The 25,313-nt window shown below is 43.4% G+C and overlaps 1 protein-coding gene across 2 annotated transcripts in view; it reads left to right on the top strand.

The window, feature by feature from the left end:
- FGF13 (fibroblast growth factor 13) overlaps positions 1-25,313 on the top strand; it is a 304,993-nt gene that overhangs the window by 43,134 nt on the left and 236,546 nt on the right. The window lies entirely within an intron of this gene.

The raw sequence follows: 25,313 nt of genomic DNA on the forward strand, positions 1-25,313 counted from the left end.
CCAATCATAGCCAGTTCTAAACAACACTTTAATATTTTTATAAGAGTGAGTGACATAGGAGAGAACAAGCACTTCTACAGTGCCTTTTTTTCAGTAGATCTCAGGAGGACAGTGAGCGCCATAGTGAATAATTTGATGTTCAATGCTTACATAATTGTACCTCAGTCTTAAGACAATGATACCAACGCTGCCCTGCAGATTTTCAGCTGGCATGAATTGGCGTCCTTTTGCCAAGCATCAGTGGAGCTGTGCTGATTTATATGAGCTTAAGGTGCACCTCTAGCACATACAACATTTCTACCATACCTCACATGGAATTTGATTTACTATGAATCATGATTGAAATATAGCTGTGTGCTTAAAGTAGGGAAGAAATGATAAAGTACTTACTATTTATAGAGTCATAGCTACTTTTCAGAGCCAACTGAGCAATTCCCAAGTATAATCACTATACAAAGACTTTAATATTTTAGTGCTCTGTCACCCTGTGGTCACTATAAATTTGCTGTGGCTGGGCGTGCAGCCCCAGCACAAATCTATTTGTTAAAAACACTTATCTAGGCAACTGCATTAATGCAGACACTGGCTATTCGTGTTTGCATGCACCACCTCTTGACCTGCTCCATAATGAATGGAAAAGGGTTAGGCTGAGCCTGTGAAACACCGCATGGCACCAGGCAGTGGGTGAGATCGTGACTATGGACTTAGCAGGCGCTGGAGCACCTGTTGAAGTTTTTTGCATGGAAAAGGGGGTTAATGGTTACACATTAATTGTACCCAAGTTGTTGTAGTAGCTGTTTCAAGATTCTTGTTACTGAAGCCAGGGTGAATGAAGCGCTACAGGCTCTCCTGTCTGTGGCCTGGACAGAGTTTCTTTTATTCTTGGGCTCCATATTTTAGTGCAATAGTTTGCTTCTTCAGTCATATATCCTTCTTGAATTCTTTGGCTCAGTTAGTATAAATCAAGGAAAAAAATTAATGTCTAGCTTCTGCAAGTCACGAAACTTTCAGGTTTTCTTCAGTGTCACAGTTTTCAAATGTGACTGAAGAACAGTTGTCCTGCATCATACCAGAATGTCATCAGCTCTCTGTCCCGTCTCCAACAGTGACCAAAAGCAATTCTGCAAAAGAGTATAAGAATAAGATAGAGGTGTAGTGGTACATACCCAGCTGCTTTCCCAGCTTCCATTTGTTTGTTGTTCAAGGATTTCCTCAGGTGGAGGCATTTGATTTCAATGGTTATGATGGAGTTTCCCCCCATGGATTTTTCCAACCACTTCATAAACCCCTGTAAGCTTTGAGCATCCACAAATATGCAGGGCAAGGTGTTCCACAGATCCACTGTTTGCTGCTGGCAACGGCCTCTCTTCTTCTTGGTTCTGAACTTTCTGTCTACCACTTTCAGTTGCTGCTCTTCAGTTCTTGCACTGAGAGACAGTGAGCAAGTGTCATAGAGCCACCAGATAAAGCAGGAGACCCTAATCTCATGTGCTTGCAATCTAGCCTGTGGAACAACTGTAAGAGGTACGTGGAATAAATGAGCAGTGGGAAAAAGGATTTGGGAACCATGACCTCGGCATGATGTGAGGAGGCTACATCTGCATGGAGGGCAACAAACACCTATGTAGCCTCTAGTGAGGGAAGGATGTTTCCCACACTGTGTGGATTACTCTGCTGTGCCTCTTCACTCTCCTTTTCTGAATATGTTGCTTTTTCCTCTGTCAGGAACAGGTTCTTATTTGTGAATACCTTTGCTGTTGCAAATATCAATATTGCTGCAGCATTTGGCGCTTTCCAGTTAACATGCTGAACACCAGCAGAGTGGAAACTGGTGTGCAGATTACATAAACCACCATCACATTTCTGTCTTGGAAGTAAAGCAGTTAACTCTTTCTGACTTAATTCATTCGGGTTGAGGGGCACCAAGGGATTGGACCCGAAACACAGCAAATCAATAATACACACTTTGAGCTTTGTGAGCTAAGAATAAACACCAACCACAGATCGAGTCAAATGAACCTGTGCAAGAGGCACGGGGGAAATGTAGCAGCGGTGTTCTGTTATTGCAGGTCAATAAAGGCTAGATAATGTTAGGCTTTCATTACTGATTAAAAAGATTTCCTTGCAAATGTTATGAGACTAACACTGAGCTTACTGTGTGCACTGAAAGGGTAATGTTTAGAAATTATCATTCTGCACTATCCCAGTGGAGACATGAATAATGGTGCTGCACATATTGCTGCCCTGGCTGGAGCTGGAGCATGTCCTTCTGCCCGAGTCATGGATGGAGTGGGCACACAAGGAGGGCAGACCTGTTTCTAATGAGTGAGTGAAGGTTTGCAGGCCACTCTGGACTGATGATATCCCATGCCCACAGACAGCAACAAGAGCCTTTCTCTGACTCAGTGGGATGCAGGACCCTATCAGCTTTTCTGGTGCTTTATAGTGCTATACCAGTGACCATTCAGTTATAGCTGAGGAGGCAATTTCATTACATATACCTATTTTTAGGTGCTTATAACTAAAAAACATTACCCTCTTGGTGGGAATTTATCACACTTGTTCGCAGTGCAAAGCTGATATATAAGGCTTGGCGGATCTGCAGAAAGATGAAGAGCAGCTGCTTGGGATGTTTCCCAACTGCGTTTTTCACCAATTAAGAAATTTGTTTTCACACAGTTGGAGATTTTTTCCTTTAAGATCTTACCTCAGTAACATGCAATGCACAGGCAGTGTGCACTTTGCAGCCTCATAACTCTGGTCCTAAAGCATATTTATTCAGAGATCTCAAAGGCATTTGTTCTCCTTGAGGAGCAATCGGGAGATATATTGGATCTATCAACGTTTAGTCTATCTAAATCTAATCTATAGCTCTATAAAATCAGGAGCTGCATGACCTGAAATAAAAATGGCTTGCCTTTATTGTCACGACTGTACGGCAAAAGGAAAGCAGCACAGACTGCCAGAGACAGTGCTGGGCAGTGAAGCTGTGGGTGCTCCAGTGCCAAAATTGGCACCAGATTGCTCTGCGCCTCGCGTTTCTTGTGTTCTCCTTTCCCCATCACCTCCATGGTAGTTATACCAAAATCCTCTCAGTGCTATTCTGCTGGGCTAGAGCTTTCTTTTTCAGTATTATGACAAGCAAGGCTCCATCACCTTGAATCTCATGCCTGATTTACACCACTTTCCCCACATTTCTGTGACATGCACATATATACAGATGAGAGCTTCTAGTTGACTGAAAGGTAGGGGTGCAAGGGCTGTTTGTCAAACTGAGTCAAATGAAAAATTAGTTTATTTTAAGGGAAAACTTTCCCCTGGGTTGAATTTATCATGGCTCAGAGAAAGAGAAGTTTTTCTTAGCACTCAACAGTAACACTACCAGGCAGAAATCTGATTTTTTGGGGAAACTTCCTGGACTCAGAAATTTGCATGCTTCTCCACAGAGGGGTAGACACAGAGGAGGTAGATATGCCTCCACAGAGGCATTTAACAGCTGAATATTTCATTTAAACATATTGTTTAAAGCTGGTCTACATTTCTTTGGATGTTCTGAAGAAAAACCTGGGAAAAATATTGTCCAAGGCAGAGCAGTTAAGTCTCAAAGAATGGTGTTGGGAAGTTATAAACCTGTTTTTAATTCAACACTCTCAATGTGTGTTACCTGCTGCAGTGGTGAGATACTGACCCACTTCCCAGCTGTGCTAAGAGAGTGACGCGGCCAAAGGCCCTTGGGAGGGTTTGTGATAGAAATGGCACCAATAAAGAGCCCTCTAAATACTTTTCTATGCCATCCCTTGAAATATTGCTGAAGGAAAGAATGTTAAAGGGATTTTTTCTCGCAAGAATTAGACTTTCAAAGTGTGTTTCATGTTCCCCAAACACGGAAATACGCATCTGTCAAGAACGCAGGGAGGTCTGTCTGGGGATATGGAGAGGACTAGGCTACGATGGGCAGCCTTGGTAGGGAAACACAAGCTCAAAAGAGCTGGCTTGTTCAATATTTTCATCAAAAATCATTTGTGTATTTTGGGGAGCGGAGGACCAAAGAGATTCAAACAAGCGCAGGGTGCAGACTCTGTGATGGTTTGTGGGCAGAGGGTGGGTGTCGGGGCAGGGGCAGCCCAGCTGCCCTGCAGGAGGGTGGCAGCAGTCGGCTAATGCCACCCAGCTGGGCTGGGCTATCAGGGCAGGTGCTGATAAGCAGCATTTCCCCGTGTTTCATGTTGAGGGGCCTTATTTTCAGCCTAAGCGCAGCTCCTGCTGAGCCCCTGCATAGGAAATGAGGCACATACGGTGTGTAAGTGAGGGGAGAGGATAAATACCTCTAGCAGATAAGCAGAAGACATGCAGCAGATAAAAATACACAGCAAATGGGGGGAGCAGGTGCTTGCACTAATGGACCTGGGGATATGGTCATGTTTGGCTCCTGCTTGTGAAGTAGATAGGGAAGTGGTCCACAAGTGACAGATGCAGCAGCCACACAGGAATTAGGGGTCCCTGATCCTGGGATCATAGAGTATTTCAGCAGTAAAGAGCCAGAAAAAGTGAAGATCTCCTTTCTATCCCTGCACTGTATTGTGGAGGGTGCCAGAACCTTCGAGGAATGAAAGAATCACACTCTCCTCATCTCATCTCATCTCCAGTGGAGCAGTGATCATGGAGAGGTACAGTTATTGCCATCGCCACATCATTCTATAGGGTTGCTTTGTCTTGTGTTTTTTGTCTGGAGGGAGCGTCTTCTCTCATATTTCTGTTAGTCATAACTTGTGCAATATCCACAAATGCTGTGATCTTAATTTAATAACAACCCCTTCAAATAACACAAAAATGTCTCATCGCTCCAGTCAGATGCTAAATGGAAGTAACAGGCTGTCTGGAGTCCTGGGAAAGTGGATCATTATTTCTCTTAAAGCCCTACTATGAAATAAATATCCTGAGATCCAGTAAAAGATCTTGTCTGTCTGGTTGACATTTGGAATTCTGTGAAAACCTGATCATGCAGCCCACATGCTGGCTTTCACCGATAGAAGTTATTCCTTGCCCTTTTTTCCTCTGTGTGAGAAATTTAGCTCATTCCATCAATTTCCCAGCATCTGAAAGTTAGGTGGCTGAAGGGGAGCGAGAGGCATAGCGTTGTGGAACTTTTTCAAAATCCCATCTCCGTCTCGAATCACAGAGGCATGAAACCTCCACCCAGGAGGTTTCAGAAGTACCTGTCCAGATTTGCTTACTTTCAGTTGTTATTGACTTAAGATTCAGTGCAAGCAGTTATCTCTGATTACTAGGACAATGTGTTAATTTCCCATTTTCCCTAAATTTCTTTTAATTTTTTTCTTAATTTGCCCTTAAACCGACATTACTTTGGTTTGGTATCAGATGGGTGCAAAACTCACAGTTTGCGTTTAGCACAAGCCCAGGCAGAACTAAAGGGTTCTGGCAGGGTTCTTTGCTACTGAATTTTCTGGGAGCAAAACAAAATATTTCTTGATTTTTAATCCTGGCCTGTCTGTCTTTGGCCGTTATGATTTTTCCCACCTGCTGTGAATAAAACTTGAAGAGAAGATTTATGTGGCTCCCTGCAGCAGGAATCAGTACATTCACAGCACCACAGAAAAAACACTAATCTTCCTTTTCTGCTTGTAATGTCTCTTTGCAGATGGCTTGATTTTTATTATCTTTATTCCCTTTCCTCCCCCCTAGAAGATACCATTTGGGTCATTAGCAATATCAGCATTTTCTATGCAGTTCTGCTAGATATTTTTGTCAGTCTCGAATGAAAACGGTGCCAGATGGAAGCCCCATGCTCTTCATAGATGATCATTTCCAGCATTCTTCTGCGAGGTTGTGTAACATATGTCCACGAGAAATTAAAAATGCTGTTTCCTTGTATGAAGTGCATATGCTCAAGGGCAAAGAGAAGGTTAATAAAATAACTAGCCTGGACTGTTCCGTACTTTTTAAACAAATTAATTTCCTGAAAAGAAGTTACATTAACATTTAGATTGGTTGTTGGTTTGTTGAGGATGGTCTTATTGCTAAAACCACCTGTATCTAGCAAGGCAGTCATGAAACACACTAGCAAAAAAAAACAAAAAAGAAAGAAGAAAAAGGAGTTTTGCAATGAAAATAGTGATCTCTACTACCAGGAGGAGGCTTTTTTTTCTGGTTTGATGTTTTCTTGTCGGGTTCCACAAGAAGCTTGGGCAGGACTTCTGAAAGCAGTCACTGTACTGGTATAGTAACTAGGCTGAGATTTCTGCTGCTGGCATTTGGGTGCTCAATTACCATTAAATGAATAAGAACAAAACATCCAAAGCCCTGTACTAACTCTGAGAAGGCCTGCTGGGGGCAGCTGCCCTTGCTAACCACCATCTCTTGCTTTAGCATCCAGCCTCCCTCCGACAGCTCTTCTCCTTTCATCATTTACATCTCCTCATTAGGTCATCTTTGTTATTTAAGTATGATACCCTTGCATCTGTTTGTATGTTTTTCTGTGCAAAGTGCTACATACATTCATAGGAGCTATTAAAAACCCCTATCCTTTAAGCTACTGAAAGAAACAGGGACTGCAAATAGCTGTAATAAACTTCAAGAAAAATGGCCAAGCATCCCTGTTCTTTTGAAGTGCGGGGAGGATGACTTTACAAACCTTTAACTAACTGTGTTCATGCACAGAAAGCACTTCACTTCGTTTGTTGTGGGCATTTGGCAAAGGGAATCTTTGTCAAAAACAATGTCCTTGTGTTAATGTATGTAAAACTGCTTCACCCAGCTTTTGTGTCAGGCAAGAGGAAAACACGGAATCAGTTACTGGGTGTTACCTGATGGGTGGTATCTTGTCCAGGAGAGGTAACTAGGTTGCTTGCAAACATGCTATGCAAATTTTTAGTCTGCTTTCCTAAGGAAAAATGTCTTGTGATTGTGCTGTCCTTCTCTGTTGAAGTCTTTGGTCAGCTCCAACAAAACTGGAGAAAAGTGCAAAGGTTGCAAAATATTGGCTTTCTCCAGGTTTCACAGAAATAGATAGGCAGAAAGCAGAGATTACTGCAGAAAAGACAGCATTAGAAGCTCAAATCATCTTGGATGACAAAGCACAGAGATATTCATGCTTGTTGTCCTCCATCGGCCACCTATGCAGTGGATTGGGCACTCACCTGGAATGTGGAGAGATGTAACATCAGGTCCCTGAACTGGAAAAGGACCTAAGCTGAAGGGTTTTACTGTTTAGTGGATCTTCTGACAATAAAGCTGTCTTTTTTCTCTTCCTCGTTCATACATCTCACTGGTGTAAATGGTGAAGTCCTCCCCAGGGAAGATGTGAATTGAGAAAGGAGAGTAGTGTGTCTTGTTCATTCTGATTCCCCACTACTTGTCGACATTATCCTCACCCATTCCCAGACATCATGCATGCTGCCACTTCGGAAAGCATCAGGGCTTTTGGGAGGAGGGAATTGCTTATTTGGGAGGATTGTTTTACAGATGTGGTTTATTTTAATATCCCTGTGCTTGCCTGGGCTGTTTGCCAGGTCCTGAGCTGTTCAATGCCAAGTCAGGTTTTAGGAGACTGTCAAATACATTGGGAAAGAAACTGTGAGTAGACATCTGGCTTTTCACTGTGTATTCAGAAAGTTCTCTGAGAACCTGAGAGGCTGGGAGTCTTCCATGGATTCTCTGAAAATTAGCTTATTACTTGACTGTTAAGCATATTGTATATGCCAAGTAATTAATTTTTAAAGCAAACTTTTCTAGGACTTGGGCAAAGGAACAATTAATTCTCTGGAAATAGATCCATTATCATAATTGCTAATGGATGCAAAACTGCCTCAGACACAGATGGACAAAAAAATCCTTTCATCTCTGTGATTAGGGTACCTGAAAGTCAGGTCCAACATGAGTGACATGTGGTTAGCCAGTTAAAAACTCCATCTTGCTCTAATTGAGACTGCTGAGCTCCAGCATGTTAGGTGGAGGAGAGGGCGCAGGTGGCTCCTTCCCCCTCTACCACGGTGACCACAGGAGCACCCACCTCATCACCTTCTCCTCTCTGTGGGGATGTTCTTCCCCTCATGAGTGTAATTGGGATTTTCCACTGATGAATCAGTGAATGTAATGCTATGAGCATCTCAAACTAGAGAGACATCCACACCCCCAAAAATCGCGCAGACTCAGTATGTCCTGTTCTGAGAGAGAGGAGTGTTGTCCCTGCCGCAAACACTTACCAACCAGTTTTGTACAAAAGATGGGTCTGTGTCTCTGCAGCCCAACAAATGGGGATAACCAAAGGAGATACAGCTGTGTACAAGACAGAATAAGACCTCTTCTCCCTTTATTATTGAATGACAGCTTTGTGGCATCATTCTGCAACAGATCTTGTATCTTCAGCTTGGTTTATGGTTGAAAGGGCATTTGGGAACTTGCAAGATCATAATTAATATTTACACAACCCTGCCCCCGAAAAGCAGCTAACAAAGAGGAGCCAGTGCCATGCAGCTGCCAAACACCACGTGTTTCCCTGACTCCAGGGACTTTTGTGCCTTGCAGGCAGGAGCCTCCCCCTGCCTCCAGACAGCATCCTCTGGGTGCTGGCTCTGCTGCCCAGCAAATGCAAATAGGCATTTGCAACTGGCTAATGTACTGGTGAAAGATGGGAAGGGGAGAAGGGAATAGAATAAGAGGCTTTTATGAGAGTTGATCTGTTGCTATTTAATCTATAGCGACAAAGGCATCGTTAATAGAACATGGGGAGGATGATGAGACGAGCCAGACCTCAGGCCTGAATGCTTGAGACATCTGGGAACACAGATGCCGCTCTTCTGATCTGCTCAGCATCTCATGAGCACTGGCATTGTGTTTGTAGAGCGTCTTCTCGCCTGGTATTAGATGATGTGACTTTTTTTTAATTGAAATTTTAATTTTTATGATTGAGACTTAGCACATGTCAAGCATTGTTTTTTCTAGCACCTAGTTAACAGTGTAGGAAAAAGGAGACAGAAGAGAGAAAAGAGACAAATGGACAGTTTGTAAATAATCAAAATGTTTTATGGAACTTTGTTTTCTTTGTGTTTATACAACAGCACTGAGCAGGCGTGTAGTCTAGAATGAAGACGTCTAGTTTGGGTGAAAAGCCATGAAAGTAATCAATAAGTAGTATAAACCACTGTAACACTGCCCTCCCCTAGATCAGGAGGACCGGAACTGTAATTATAGTTGGTGGGAGATGAACCAGTGAGGCTGCTTCATGCACAGGTATGCTAACAACAGGAACATCTGTGCAAATACTGCAGGGTTTTGATCCTGCATGACAAATGAGATACAATGAGAACAGCTCTCCAGAAGCCGACGTTCAGCATCAGAGGCCATCGTGTAATTAAAACGAATCTCAGCCTGGCAAGGGCATTTATGGCTTCTACTTTAGTAAACTCTGAGCAAGTCTGAATCTTGCAGTCCTAAGCAGAGAAACAGCCATTTACATTTCAAACGTAGTTGCAACTCTTTCCAGAAACCACAGTGCAGGGATGAACTGGCCTAGAAATGCTCCCAGGGAGGTTGGGCTGCCAGCCAAACATTGATTGAACCAAGCGACAGAATATGAAGAATCACATTCACTAATTTGATGTGGTCATGGAAGCGGGCAGGAGGACTTCATCCTGGTTTTCTCGAGCTGTGGTGGAGGAAGCAATTTCTCTGTGCTGTGGGATTTCAGCACTTTGTGATACAGCAGCATTTGGGAATAAGTCATGAAATACTGCAAAAGGGCTTAATTTCTGAAGTACAGCACACTGTTTGTAAACAACCTCAGTGCTTATCATTAGATTCAAAGTTTATGTACCACCAAGTACTGCAATCCTCCAAGGAAGAAACATTGACCGCTTTCATTGGGCCATGTTCAAAAGCCGATGGATGGAAGGATGGAGAGGCTGGGCTGCGCTATCTGGCAAAACCAACTATCTTGCAATTAGATGTAAGAAATGTTCTGAAGTGTCGTCGCCAGGTTATATTCAGCTAATAAGCAGTGATATGAGAGCCCTGCAATTGTGATTACTGTTAAGTCATTTTCCAGGTCATATTTCACATGGTTTACAAATGTATCTGCTTTTCTATAAAGTTGGGAAGTCCTTTTCTTCATTCCTGCTTAAGATGAGTCTGAGATAAGTAGCCACACCTTATAAAATAATGCCATGTGGTCGGGTACAGAGAGTGGATTCTTTTAGAAGTATCCATTTAAGGAATGCAGATTAATTACAAATTCATCTGAGTTTGACCAAGTGTGGCAAAGCAGAAGAATAAACATGATTTTTCGTGACTGCACAACCAAGTAGAAAAGTACTAACAGCATTTGGAAAGAAACAATGATAGTTTTGAGGGGAAGAAACAGGCATCAGCCTCCCCTCTACAGGTAATAACACCACAGGCAGGGCTCTCAGTTCTTGGAGTTGTGCTGCATGACGCTTCACAGGCTTCATGAAATGAGTTTTGGCACTTACTAGACTGTAGGGAGCACATTGCCTTTTTAAGTGGGAACTGGTCTTCACACGGTTGAGGGCATTATTGACCAAAGGAAGCTACTTCAGTACTATTGGATAACAAAGAACCATAGAACAAGTCATAAAACACTTTCTTGGTACAGCAATGTTTTATGTTGCTTCCTGGATGGCCCCAGGAAAAAAGACTGGATTGCACAAGACTTTCTTGTATTTGTCGATGTGACTTTTTGGCAGTTTCCAGCCTTAATTTCTTGCTGGAGTGTGCTGGCTTGATGTTCTTGCAGGCCTTCCTGAATTCCTAGTAGCACAGTTAAAACAGCGAGCTTGAAGAGCAAATATTTCTCCTAGAAATAACCTAGTTTTCCTGGGGACCAAAGGTGCCCAGATAGTGCAATGGCATTTTTGAGTCCTGCCTAAGTCAGGAAAGGGAAAATACTGAAACCGCGTACTGGGCACAACTCAGAAGATGAAGAAGTAGGTGCTTCACTTGTGAAAGTGAATGTAACAGTACTTCATTACCGGAGGTGTTGAAGAAGTGAATTAGAAGTTATTAGTGAAGAGCTCTCAGTTCATCCCTTTTTCATGAAGATGCAGCTCTTCTAGGTATTCTTGATGGAAATTGCTCTTACAACTTTGCTCCAATGTCAGGAATAGAAACTGAATTGTTTCTTGAGAAGCATTATCCTTCCACACTAGACATCAGTAAATACAGGTGTATCTAACCCTTCACACAAGGAAGGGAGTTTTTAGTTGATAAAATTCCCCTTTTTCAAATTATTGGCTGCCACTGCTTGTTTCAATTATCTTTTAATGGAAAACCAAATATGACAATATGTTGAACAGATTAACACAGTAAAAAGATTCTTAAACTGCTTATAGTCAAATTAGTTTAAATTTACTGGGAGGAAGTCACTTGAATTGTTGACTTCCACACGATATTTGGTGAAGCCAATTCACCTGCAGAATAAAACATCTGACCCTCCCGTGCACATTACTGGTCTGTTTGGCTTTTTGCTTTAACAGTAATCGCTGTGATTAGTAATTGCTACATTAACCGCTCAAGATTTTCATTTAAAATCCTGGGGTTTTGTGATGTCTGGACAGCGGAGGAGAGACGCTAAAGCAGGCAGTGCAGTGATCACCAGCTTTGGGTGAGCAGAGAGCCAGCTCCCGTCTATGCGATTGCTAGGGGTGATTTTATTCTTATGGGAGCAAAACTATTGCCCCAAACTAGCAGGCTGCTGGGTTATAGTGCTAGTCACTAGATGGCAATGCAACATGCAGGCACACAGCAGCCTACATCCCCCCTCCCTCGCCTCTGGGGACAGAGCTGTTTTCTGAGGACCCGACAGTGGTGTGGAGACTGAGATTTCTGCTCTAAAAGTGGTTGGTGGCTGGTCATGTGAAGCTGTTCTCAATGCCTCTGGCTCTGTCACTTATCCAGGGTCCAGGAGGAAAACAAAAAAGGGGCACAAATCTGCTGCTGGTTGGGTGAGATGTGGCACATCCTCACCTCTGCCCAAAAGCAAGGGGTTCCTCAGGCACAACCCAAGCCTCCTTCCCAACCAATTCAGGCCTTGTGGCTCCCTGATTTTTCCCTCTGAAGACAATGCTTTGACCTGTGCTTGTGTAGGAAATTTTGCTGAAGTTGGCTGATGACAGGTTAGCAGCACGCCCTCTCAGAAACTCACTGTTTTGGGAAACCAGCCTGAAAACGCTTCTTGGGAGAAGGAGGTACCTTTTCTCTACTGTAGATGAGGAGTCAGAAAACTGCAAAGTACATATCTCTATAGGTGAACACCGCTTTGGCAGTTCTCTGTATGCTGGCTCTTCTGCCTCGACAGGACGATGCTGTCGCTTGATAACAGCAGCATCCAGGTAGTGCCTTACACAACAATCTGTTTACATTAGCTTTTGTCATGAGAAGACAACAGTAAGCTGCTTGCCTAGGAACATCTGTTTGCATGAAGGTCAGTGGGGTATAGTTTCGATACAAGGATTGTTCCAAGATGATGTGTTTCACTTGCAGTAATGTTAGAGCTAAGTATTTCTCAGGAAACCTTTTAGCCCTTTCAGAGTGACGTTTTGCTTAGACCAAACGTGGCAATGGCATTAAGCATCCTCTTTGACTGTTTCCCGCAGTGGGACTCTAACACATTCTTATTGCTAATATTTGTTTTGATTTGCCAAATGTCTTCAGTTATTGATGGCTCTGCGTTTTCCTGCACCAACAGTGCAAGCTTTCTGATCTAATGTCATACTAGAAAGGAGCAGTTCCCTGGCAGATATTATCTTTTTCTTTCCCTTTTATGTTGGATTTAGGTGCATGCATCCATGTTGTTGTCCTGAGGTCATGAAACACAGAAACACTGGTCTGCAAGAGACCTTAGGAACCACTGGCAGGATATGCCATGGCCATTGCCAACGCCTCCTTGCCCTCCTATGCTCCCCTCCTCTCCCTCCAACCTTCTTATTGATGAGTTAAGAAGCTGGAGGAAAGGACAGGTGGGAATACAACAACACCATGCATGAGATGGGTGCTCAAGGGCTCTCCTCTGTCTCCAACAGCCTTCCTGCTGGGGAACGTCGCTGCATCACTGCGCTCCTCGGGAAGGGTGACAGCCCCCAACAGCCAAAACCATTTGGGATGTGGCATGGAATCTGCTTCACTAGTTATAAAAGCATCTGCTGTCATAGTAATGCAGTGACCTAAGCTCTATGTGCAAATGTACCGCAAATGTCCTGGAATGCCAGATACTCTAAATAAGTAGAATTTTTGAAAGGAGTCTGGAGATTTCATAGATTCCTCAAACTGCTTCTGGTGGAGCGCTTTCTGGAACTGGTAATGAAATCAGTCGTTTTGCAACACTCTCCAGTTTAATGCATACAGTCTTGTGGTGGCAGCTTTTAAAAGCTGTTTGTCTCATTAAAGTTCAGTTAACTTATTTCTGAAATTAGAAACTTTTATGATTAATGACTTGTGGTAGTTTGCTTTAAGAAGATGCTTGCTAATCAGCCTTGTTTTTTTTTCCAAAATCACTTCTGAGACTTGTATTATTGCCTTAGTTACGACACCGTGACAGTGATACTTGGTACTGCGAGAAAAATAATGGGTAATGATGCAATTTGTGCCTACAAGAACTGTGTCTGAGGAGCAATTGAAAACTACATGGTTGTAATAACGAAACACAAGGATATTTGGTGAATTTTCCAGCTTTAGCAGAAAAACTAGTGTTCATTTTAATGGAGATCTGCCAGGCTGAAACACTTAAGATCATGGCGACGAAGAATAGGTCACATTCATCTTCCCTTGCTTTCTTTAACCTCTGTTAGTGCCTCTGAACTGTGCTGACATGTGAATAACATAGGCGCTAACCTTTCCATCGTACATGTGCTCACAACTGGAGTCGTGAGTCAGAAATAGCAGTTTCTTGAACAATTATTTCCAGACACACACGAGTGAGGATGACAGCACTGGGGTGTTATCACTGAAAGGGCATCTGAATCGCAGCTCCCTGTGTTTTCACAGTGTGGATGCTGGAGTGTGGATGCAGGGTACAGATTGTGGTGACATCTCTGCTCCTCCTTGAGCCCAAGGAGAGCGTGCAAGGGATTAATCCTGGGTTTCACAACATCTCACACCAACTGAGAAATGCTGTGACCCATTCTGATGATGTCCCTGGGTGGTCCACACCCCATGGTTTTCAGCTTTTACTTCCAGCTGGATTCAGAAGCCTTCATCCTGTGACTGAGTCCTGCAGTGGTTTGGGGGAAAGGTATGAGAGCGACTTTCCCCCGTGCAGTATTGCTGCCGTGACAGCCCCGGGTCATACCTCACAGCTGGTGCATTGCCCAGGGCGTGCTCCTGGCTCTGTCAAAACCCTGGGGGTCACTCTTTGGGGCCAAAAGCCCCCTCAGAAGCAAGCAGCCAAGTCCTGTTTACCAAATATATTTCCGTCCTGTGGGAGACAGTGATTCCTTTGTTAAAAAAAATAAAAGACAAAATCCTCTCAGAGCCTGGATCTCTAAGATTAGTACTTTCTGAGAGAAAAATGTTGTATTTGCTTCCTCTCCATTCCTTTGGGGTCTGTTTTTTTCCCTGTTATGTATCTCCTTGTTTGTTGTGATTCCCTACTTTGAAGCTAGTTATATCGGGCTACTCCTCTTTGTATATCATAGTGGGATTTTTATGCAATACTTAATTCGGTTATCTTTAAAATGACAGACTTGGCCCGTGCAATCATACTCCACATCTCTCCTATCCCTTTGAAAAGGAATCCTGCTAGGGTACTAAAGCAAGAAGTGTTTACAGAGTGACTCCATGAGTATAAATAGCTCGCAAGCAAGAGCAGCACCTGCCATCTTTGATATGTCTTGCACTTCCCACAAATCACTCGTGCGTGCTGGGTTTGGTCACAGCTATTGTTTGTGCTAAGCTTCCTCCTACTTCTATAATCCTCCTGTTTAAATGGATGGGATATTTTGCATATGGTAAGGATTTTGGGGATATTAATCGCAGCCAAGTATTTTGTGGACATGACATGCTTTACATGTGCGTGTTCTGCCAAGAGTAGAGAAATGGAAATGTCGACAAGCACTGCGCTTTAAATGGAATGGATATGGCTCTTTCAAAAGTGCCTTGAGTCATGCACTTTGACTCTTATTGCTTCTTTTAAGGAGTTGCTGTTGCTTTCTAAATACAGCACGTCTTGGTCGGTGTATATGTCTGATAGGATCTGTGGGTTTTGGTGGGCTGGTGGGGGCTGGGCTATTGCCACATCAGCCCGGGGTGGTCTTGGATGCATCAGTCTCCTCGTGTCCCACTGCCTGACACGTGCCTGCCCATGGGATGGCAGCATGCTTTGTCACCAACTTGGGTGTCTCCATGTCCATTCCTGAGAGGGTCAACAGAGTCAGGGTTTTGCATCCCTTGAGTCCTGTCCCTGGGGCAGTTCCGGCCAAATCACACCTCTCCTGCTGGTGGTGGCTTCACAAGAGGGATGGCTTCTGTGACCGACTGCCTGCCCATGCGGTCTCTCTCACACCAGCGAGATGTTTTCTCCTGCCATGCTTCCTGCAGGACGGAGTTGAAGCACAGTCTTTCCTCCTTCATATTGGTGGAGGAGTAGCCACAAAATTACACTTAGTTGAAGCTGGAATAAGACCATAGTGTCCAGGGTTAGATAAGAATGAGGATTAAAAAACAAAAACAAAACCAAAAAACCCACTTTTTAAATTGACAACATCTGATAGCATGAGGCTGTGCAAAGAGCTGGCCAGTGACAGCAGCACCCTGAAGAGCATTATCCATCAGCATGTCCTGGGAGGAGAGTGCAGCTGCTAATGATGCTGGGGTCCCTGTTACCAGTGGCTTCTCAAATAGTGTTACACAGGTCTGCTGCAGAGAAAGTGCTGTAAAGGAGGAGTGTGGAGCAATCATAAGCATTAGAGTGAATGTTTTCTATGCAAACCCTTTTAAACAGGACTGTGTGAAGCTCTTTTCCTTGGAGCAGCTCCTCTGCACTCAGTGGATGATTTCAAGAGAAAGCACCAAGCAGGTGGAAGGGTAGGGGATGGTAAGCAGTCGTGTGTCCAGAATATCCTGATTGCTCATTGCAAACGTCCTTCTTCTTAAGGAAAGATCCCAGCAGCACTACCAGTTTTGTTAGTTGTACAGAATAAGCTCGATAAGATCTCCAAGCTTGAGGACCTGGATGCAATCCCTACTCACTGAACTCTTCTCTCCACTTCATTTCTTTGGTGGAGATGAAGATGCACATTTTTCCCATGTTGAGCCAGTACACGAAGCAGAGAGGAATTACACTTTTCAGTTCAGCTATTTTTCCCTCTTAAAATCCATTCTTTCTGAAAGTCTGTTGCATAACCTCAGGTTCATGAGCATGAATTTTCACTTTCAAAAAAAGTGACCACATTTTCCAACACTGAATAAATCTCCATTTGTATTGTCCTGGTCTCTGACATGTTCTAAAGACATTTGTGTTATTTGGCTGTAACATTATTTTTTCATTTGTTTGTTTTTAGAATACAGCACCTGCTTCTTTTGTATATATCCGATTCTCCTTCAGTCTTGTGAAGCCAATAGATGGCCAAAATATAAGATGCCATGGTTTTGCAATGCCTTTAAAAAAGCTTTAGATGCTTAGTTGAATGTATTCATCTGCTTTGCAAAACAAGAAAAGATGGTACTTTAGGATCTACAAAGACTCGAGTTTAACTATTGACATGATACATTCAGATCACTTGGCATTTGGTCAGCAGCCTGTTCTGAAAAGCATAGATTTTATTGAGCATACTCTTTGAGCATACAACTGCTTCTCTATTGTTGTATTTTCCTTCAGATACAGCCAAGGTCATTTTTATATGCCATTGCCTGTAACTGCTGAAAGGAGAGACATATGTAGGGGTTACCCATCCTAGTTAATGCTGTCTGCCGTATCCAATGTGGCTTAGTTTTCCCTCAAGCTTGAAACTGCACAGCACAGGCCTGCTTAAAAACTGCTCAGGTCGTTAAGAGTTTTCCTGGTCTTCCAATGTTTAACCAGACCCTGAAACCCTCCCCTTTTTGTGGGACAGTATTCCAGCTGACCGAGGCTTTTCTTCTAGTTTCTGTAACGTGTTAAGAAGGATCTGGATAGTTCCCTCAGCTGAAAATGTACTTTATCATTTGTGGTGGTGACATTAGGCTCGTAAGTCTAAAGTGAGGAGAGGGTTGTGCCATGTGGAGAAGTCAGCTGGTGGGGCGGGTGCACTCGGGAGGGAGGTAATGCCAGTTGCTATTTCAGTCAGCAGCAGATGTGTTGATATGCCTGTGATGTTCCTCAAGATGGCTCAGGGAGCCTGAAGTTCATGAACGATTCTTCTTCTGACTCCTGCTAATTTTAGCCTCAGAGTGTTTATAAACAGCAGCATTTGTCTCTGCTCCTGATCCAGAAGGATTTCAGTCCCATCCCTGCTGGCATCTTCCCTAGAGGAAAAAAACAAAAAGGGATACAAAATAGGAATAGCTATTAAAAGATGCTGAGGGAGCATTCAGATTGATGGCAGAGAAAGCCAAATCTCATGCCTATAAATAATACATCTGCAGTTATCATAGTGTCATGAGAAACCAGGAAGGATATACACCTAGGAATAATTTTCAAGGAGAGAAACGGGAAACAGGAACCTGAGCCTGAAAGGACCATTAATGGTGCTTCAAGGCAGTATCTAGCAATGGCTCAGGAAAAGACCAAAGCAGAATGGCATGAGAAGAAATAGTCAAGGTATAGTTATGTTTAACAGCTGTCACCAACACTAAGCCCAGGTGCAGTCGTGCCTGAACCAAAATGCCAAGCATTACCGTGTACCAGTTACTGCATATGACATTCCTGATCTGAATGCACTGTTCGGCTACTGCTTTGAGATGAAGCAAGAGCAAAAAGCCAGAAAAAAATTCAATTATGTCACCAAAGTTCATATGGAGCTTTAGAAGTAGATTTTAAATACACACAAACCAGTTTAAAATTCTTTCCCTTTCAGAGTCATGACCTCCAAATGCAGTTCTTTGAACAGGGAACATCTCCTAAAGTGTGTGTGTTTTTCCGTTACACAAAGGATGTGCAGGCATAATCCTCCTGGGTTGGTGAGGCAAGGACCTACCCTCAATGCCAGTTTGAAGGAGACAGGCTGTAGCTACATGCTCTGCCTTGAACAAATCCAAATCCCTCAACTTACCTGAAGTCTCCTTTGTAACAAAAGTCTTCAGGTCATGAAATACTTGACTTCCGGAGCTAAAGTTTTGCTTCTCCTGAAAGATGAAGCTAGCTACTAGACTGCTGTCACAGCCAGCCACCTTGTACAATGGGAATTGAAGGGATCGTGAGGACTCAAGCAAATCCATAGAAACAAAAGGGACAAGTCTTTCTCTTTTCTTTGCTTGTACTTACTTGTGGCACTGCGCGGGACACTAGGATCAAAACTCGGCTGACGCATGAGAAATACCAACCGCCATCTGATTAAGACATATGAGAGGTTTCTGAGGTTGCTACAAGTTCAGCTCAGTTGGAAATGAACAGGAAGCCTCGGAGACACGTGGTATGGCCATTGTGCCATGACCAGAGGGAACAGGAGAAGCAGCATGTAAGTGCTCAGTGTAACATAGGTGAACTTCATCTTCCGATCCTAGGTGAGCGCTAACCTAGCTCATGTCGTAGTGAAGGAAATGCCAGAAAAAATTCCATGAGATGCAGCTTAAAATTGCTGCAAGTTAAAGAGAACTAAGGCATCTGGGATGAACTGCAAAGAGCTTTGAAGGGGAAGACAGTTTAATGCAGGAAAGGAACAGAAAGTAGTAGGGGGGTAATAGGTTCAAGACAGAGGAAAGCAACTTATTTTGTGGCTACAGAACTCTAGCACTACTTAGTGCATATGAGTATGTTCAAATTAACAGAAAATATCCTGCCTTATGCACTGTAGGCTTCTTGCAACACTTAACATTTTCTTTTAAGCTGGATTTCTTGAACCAGTTTCATGTCTTTCAATTTTTCCTTTAAGGATCTACTCTGAACTTTGAGCATAACTGGTTTTTTAGATTTCTCTGAGCCAAAAAAATAGGTCTCAAAAAGTATCATTACATTCCTCTCTCTGTCTCTCAGGCCTGTAAAAATCAAACACTGATGAATTTTTACCAAGCTTAAGGAAAAAGTCAGGCTTGGAAAATGTTATCCTATGATATAATTACATATGTAAACCTGCAGTAATGTTGCAGCTCTACTTGGCAAGTTTCCTTTCAAATACTGCTGGATGATCTTTTTCCTGCAGTTGCTCTATTAGCTTTGTGTGTCTGAAACTCTGGTGCAACTCCAGGGAATGCTCAGATCAATCATTTAATGCTTATCACAGAACTTGCCTGCCTATTACCAAGGTGGCCCAAGGCTTTAATGTCAGATCTCCCATCACACTGGGACTTCATGTCCATCTGAGTTTACCTCTGGACTTCGGGCCCAGATTTATACCACCTACTTTTTGCCTCCCCATACTCTTACTCAGATACTGTTTTCTCACAGCTGCACAAAGGAGTGAGATCAGCCGCCACTGCCGGTCTGCACCTTGGCACAGTCAAACATCAAACCTCCTGTTCCAGCTCAACTTCAAAGCCTTTGAAGTTTTAAGACTTGTCCAAGTAACAGAGAGAGCTGTAAAGGGAAAGCTATAATGCAGAGGATGATGGGCTCTGTGAAGAAGTACATTTTCCTCTTACTTTGTGCAGTATAAAGTAGCTAGTGGTGGCTACTTTTGATTTGTTCTTCTTGTTATTATGTTTAAGAGGGTGTGCAACCATCTTTATCCTTTACTTGTGCTACCAATAGCAGAGGAACCACTTCCACGGTCTTTAATCTTCATGCTTTCTATCTTTCACCAGCCTTGGGAAAGGGGCCTTGGGCAAAAATCTGTTTTGATATCAAGATACCTGGTTTCAGTTAAGATATTGAATTCTTCCTCCTTTTTTCCCCGCTCTACCTGCAAAAGTTGAGTCTGTGGGTGTCCAACAAAGGCTATTGAGTAACAACTTTCTTTAAATTGAAATTTCATTCCCCACTGCCTCCCCTGAGAGGAATTGAGCTCTTATTTTTTCATGGTCCTAACTTCACCAGCTTTGTGCACGTGTATGCATTTGTGCAAACTTCAGAAGAGGTAGAGGAGGTGGTGGTAAAAAGTGCAGCTGCAGCACTAACTGCTTGGCTGGTATCATTGGTTTACGGCTGTTCTCACCAGCTCCTGTCTGGCAGCAGTAATATGAAGAGACTTCATAAAAGACATTGCATCTTTGAGTTTACCTGTGAGAGCACAGATCAGAAACAAGGAACCAGTTCAGAGTCACAAAGGTGTGTTTGTCTGTCTGCTTCTCAAGGGTAGGACACAGATAGTGGTTCTACCTTATGCCACGCAGTGCTTCGGGCTTTGCTGCCAGTACTGGCTTTACATAAAAGTCCTGCAAAGCACTTGGAGAGCCTGTATTGCATTCTCCCTTTGTGATATTGCTGCCGCATTTACTTACAAACCTGTGTCCTTCGTGTTTCCCATGTTCCTCAGTTTTAGTGTGCTGGTCATAAATGGTTATTGGATGTATAGCGGCTCTGGTGTCCAATAGATGCGCTGGTGCAAAGGGGATGAGATTTCTTGAACAGATGTATTTCACCAAAATTGAGGAGAGAGGCGACCTCGAGGAAAGCCAGACTGCCAAGTGGTCATCCACTAGAGGTAACGTAGGTAGGATTTTGAGACAGGAAGCTTCTTTTATAGGTCTACTCAAACTTCCCAGGCTTAATAAAAATCCATGTAAACATTTCTGCTAAATGAAGATTTCAAGTGATAATTCATACATTGTGTTAAATCCTGTCAGTGATCCCCATAAATACATTGTCATGTGGTATTAATGTAACCACTAGCACCCCCAAACACATTTTGCCAAAATTCACTTATTTCAGAACTTTATGGTATGTTTCAGGATGGTTTAGTTTCAGTAAATCCAGGACTTACAAGGTCTGCTGTGAGCCTTTATAAGATTTGTTAGCTGGGGGTGAAGCTCTGAGATTGCACGTAGGAGATGGTCTTTGTACATTGAACCACTACTCTGTGGGCTTTTCTAAAGCTGTAAGAAGAACTTTCCTTTTCTTTTCACTTTTACACCAAAATTAATACCATACCCTGTTACGGAAATGCATGGTTTTGTAAACTGTGATCAACACGGTTTAGCAAATGTATTGATATGCAGACTGGTCTATTTTAGACTTCCAATGATCTGGAAGACTTTGATCTCCAGTGCTAAAGGCTTTACATCGGTGTCGTGCTTGATCCAGTAGCCTTGATCGGGATTTGCCTTGCAGTTCGCAAAGCTTGATCAGCCAGAGAGATCATTGCACAGCAATGTGAGATGCTCCATTTCCCAGGTGCTGAGCACATTCCTCAGCACAGAGAAGCGATCCAAATAGTCAGGGTCGCAGCAGAGAATGCTTGATGTCCATTAATTTTAATTGAAATATTCATAGTAAATAGGTGAGAGACTCACTACACAAGTATGATCATTATCCCTCACCACTAGTGTCTGCTTAGGGCTTCTCTGTTTATCAGATTGAATTATTTAGAGAAATTAAGCTGCAATCTCCATACTATCCATTAGCTGGAACTCTATTTGCATGTAGCAGTTGGGTTTTGGCAATCAAAACCAGGAAGATTCTGCACAGCAAGCTGTCTGCCAAAAAAAGCTGCTCTGTGTAGCACTTAAGACTGCGTAGGAATAGGAATGGTAAAAATAATACAGGGACCAAATTAAACAACCAGTACAACAAGGATGTGCTTGCTAGAGAATAGGCTGTGCTTTGCCCTGTATTTAGTATTACTCTCATCTGTAAATCTTTGTGGTTTTTGTTAAAGCACACAGCTGGTAGTAAAGAAATCTGTGCTAGCATTCCAGTAAAAACAGTGGCAGGCTAGGCAATGAGGAGATGTGTGATGGATTTATTTGGACTGATTTTATAGGCATCGTTACACAACAGTATCAACAAAACTTTAGATATGGCAGCATAATCGTTGACTTATTTTATCATAATGCAATTGATGCCTCCAGATGCCAATATGAATATAAATATAAAATCTGAAAACAGGGGTAAGTACTTGTATTAGTGAGACTTTATCATGTCTGAAATCTTAAATTTAAGGCCTAACCCTGCTCCGCCTGAATGCAGGGAGAGTTTCACCTCAGATTTATCTGGGAACATACCAGGAACCATCACGACAAAGCCAATTTAAACTTACTGGACTGATTTAAAGGCATAATGTAAAATTCTCGCTATATAAAAGAATGGAATCTGGACCTTTTACAAATCATTGCCTGCAAAAGAGAAAATTTCAACCTGAGAATAAGCCAAAGAACCAAGAAAAAAGTACATTGAGGAGCAATGCTGCCACACTCTATCTATGCGAGTTCCAGAAATCCTCAGGGGATATATGTCTCTGTAGGTATTTTACTAGGATAGGAAAAGCATGTTCATGGCTTGAGTATGTGTTTAATGGACAAACCATACAGCTATTGGTCGTTAAGCAGCAATAGTTGTGTTGTATAAAAGCACTTACAAGTTTACAATTTCAGATTGTAAATGATACCCGACTTACCCAAGCTTGTGCCAAGTCAGAACCTTCTGGGAGATGTTTCTGGAGGAATAAATACACTTCGCAGAGGCACAGCTCCATGCAGCACGTCAGCTCTGTTGTGCGTGTTTCCAGAGAGATCCTGAGCTGCAAGTATTTGGAGAGCCCAAATACGATCTGCTGTGTGTATGTCTGGGCTGCAAAAGCCTCATGTTTCACACTTGCAGCTTGTGAGACTTTGCTGTGCTTGGGGCAATCGCCTTTGTCCCTCTGGGCAGGAGTGCTCAGAAACCATAAAAGGGTATAGATGATGCTTCAACTGTTCGTGCTGCCTTGCTGCCAGTCAAGGTAGTTGACTCCATCACAATCTTGCAGGAAAGATGTGTAGCTACAGCGATGCACTACATCTGACCTTAAATCGTGTTCTGTTCCACCACCCTCCAAAGAGAGTTTTGAACTTAAACCTTCCCTAAGGCACTTGGGTGGATATGGAGCACCCAAACAGCATTTGCACAGGACAATTCAGATTTCTTTGGATTAAACTTCACTAAAACTTCTTCCTCTGGGTAGCTTACTTATCCAGAGGTGCAGAAATTGTTTCTGGTTCAGAAACTCAGAGAATGCTGTCAATGAGAGGTAGAAGCTCCATGTCAGGGCCACATACAGCAAGTTTCTGCATAAGCCTGGCTCTGGTATGTAGCTTGTTGCGTATCAGTTCTGTCATTACAGTGTCCGAGTGCTTCTCAGCTTTCACTATTATAGCTGTAAAGCAATGAGGTGACGCTTTTCCCTGCTATAGTTGGGAAAGTGATGTACACAGATAATAAGGCTCAAATTAATGTTTAAATATTTGTGAGTCAGCTAACAAAATTTTGTTGCAGAGCCAGATCTTACATGATTTACCCTAAATCCAGAGATGCTCACATCCAAGCAAGGAAGTGATGAGGGAATCTGAAGACATGAGTCAGTGCCCCAACCTCATATACCCTCTCCACTAGAATGCTTGAGCCATTGAGATAGCTTTAAAAGTAAAGGCTGCGCACATTGTACTCAGACTGCAATAAATCTTCATGCAAATTTCCTTATATTTTGCATGCATAACATCATATTTTATTGCTGTTTTAACTGACACTTCTAAGCTTTGCAAACTAGTAAGGGGAAAAATTAACTTATTTCAAAACAGCAGGCTAAGCTCTCCATGCCCACCAGTAGGTACAGTTGCTTTGCAACATGCTGAGCTGCTGACTTTTTCCAGTGTTTAGCTTGAGAGTAAAGGCCTCATTTGATCAATGTAATAACCTCTCCAGTAAAGTTTAACGCACCTCCTGGCAATGATGAGCACGGCTAACGTAAGGCAAGTTCACTGTCATTACTAAGCACAGCATTTATCAGTGGCCTCTGGTGCTGGAAAGGCCTCAAACCAGAACTGGAAATTATCTGTAACTCTCATCAAAGTGGTTTTGTAACTCTCACTACAAATGCTTTTGAAAATCAGGGTCTAGGTAAGTTGTATTGGACAGCTGAAATCTCCTTGCTGGGGCTCACCAGCTACTTCTGACAACACTGGCTTAGCTGAACTGCAGAATCTCTCCTTCCCCACTCCTCCACTTCCAACTCTGGTTTCAGTGGTCCAACTTGGACTGGAGAGAAACACCTAAGAGAAAGGCCAATTTTTTGATCTTCTTGGCAGGTTAAAAAAAGAAATAATCACTGAAAAGGCTCAAATAAAACAGCTTTACATTGAGAGCACTCCAAGTCCACTATCATCAGAGGCTTCACTGAATCATAGTGTCATTTAGGTTGGAAAAGACCTTTAAGCTCATCAAGTCTAACTATAAAGTTAACACAGCCAAGTCCATCATCAAACCATGTCTTCGAGTGCCATACGTATGCCCCTTTCAAATACCTCCAGGGATGGTGACTCAACCACTTCCCTGGGCAGCAAATCCCCATGAAGCAAACCTGACCCTGCCAGGACAATTCCTTCGTTCCAGATACAGAGCAGAGGTTGGTCACGGAGTGGACAGATGTATGGTGGTCTGGAGGAGCTTGAGGTTTGGTTTTTGGCTTTGTGCATTTCTTAGGGAAAGGTAATTTAACAAGCGCAGTCATGAAAGTGTTCCAAGTGGCAGCTTTGATCCCGGCTCTTCATTCTTAGCTTAAACAGCCCTGATTTTCCTAATCACACCTGACCTCCAGCCACCTGTGTGAGGTGGGAATGAGACTTTACCCCACGCCGTGGGGCAGCTGTAGCTCCTTTACCTCCTTTACCCAGGTGATGCTCTGCCTCCAGGCAGCCCGGCCACCCTTCCCTTGGGGCGGGAGCCAGGCTGGGACCCCGCTGCTCACGGTAAGCCGATCTGCCCTCAGCTGTCCCCGGCTGGAGCGAAGGGAGGGTGAAGGGGGAGGAATTTGGCTCCTCTATAAATAGCATCCGCGCAGCCCCGGTGGCCGCCGCCAGCCCCGGAGACCCCCGGCATCCCCCGGCGGGGGCTGCGCTTCTCCTGCCCGGGGTCGGGATAAGCGCCCGGAGGCCACGGTGAGGGCCGTACCCTGAGCAGGTTGCCTTCTCCAGAGGGGTTGCCAGCCCTTGTTCCCCGCTGGTCTCGGTGAAATCCATGGCGTGTTCCCCCCAAAACAGACGATTTCTTTCTTAAGGGGTGAGGTTAGAGGGGGGGGTCG

This window comes from Cuculus canorus, chromosome 10 (genome assembly GCF_017976375.1).
Source record: "Cuculus canorus isolate bCucCan1 chromosome 10, bCucCan1.pri, whole genome shotgun sequence".
In the NCBI taxonomy this organism is placed as follows: domain Eukaryota; kingdom Metazoa; phylum Chordata; class Aves; order Cuculiformes; family Cuculidae; genus Cuculus; species Cuculus canorus.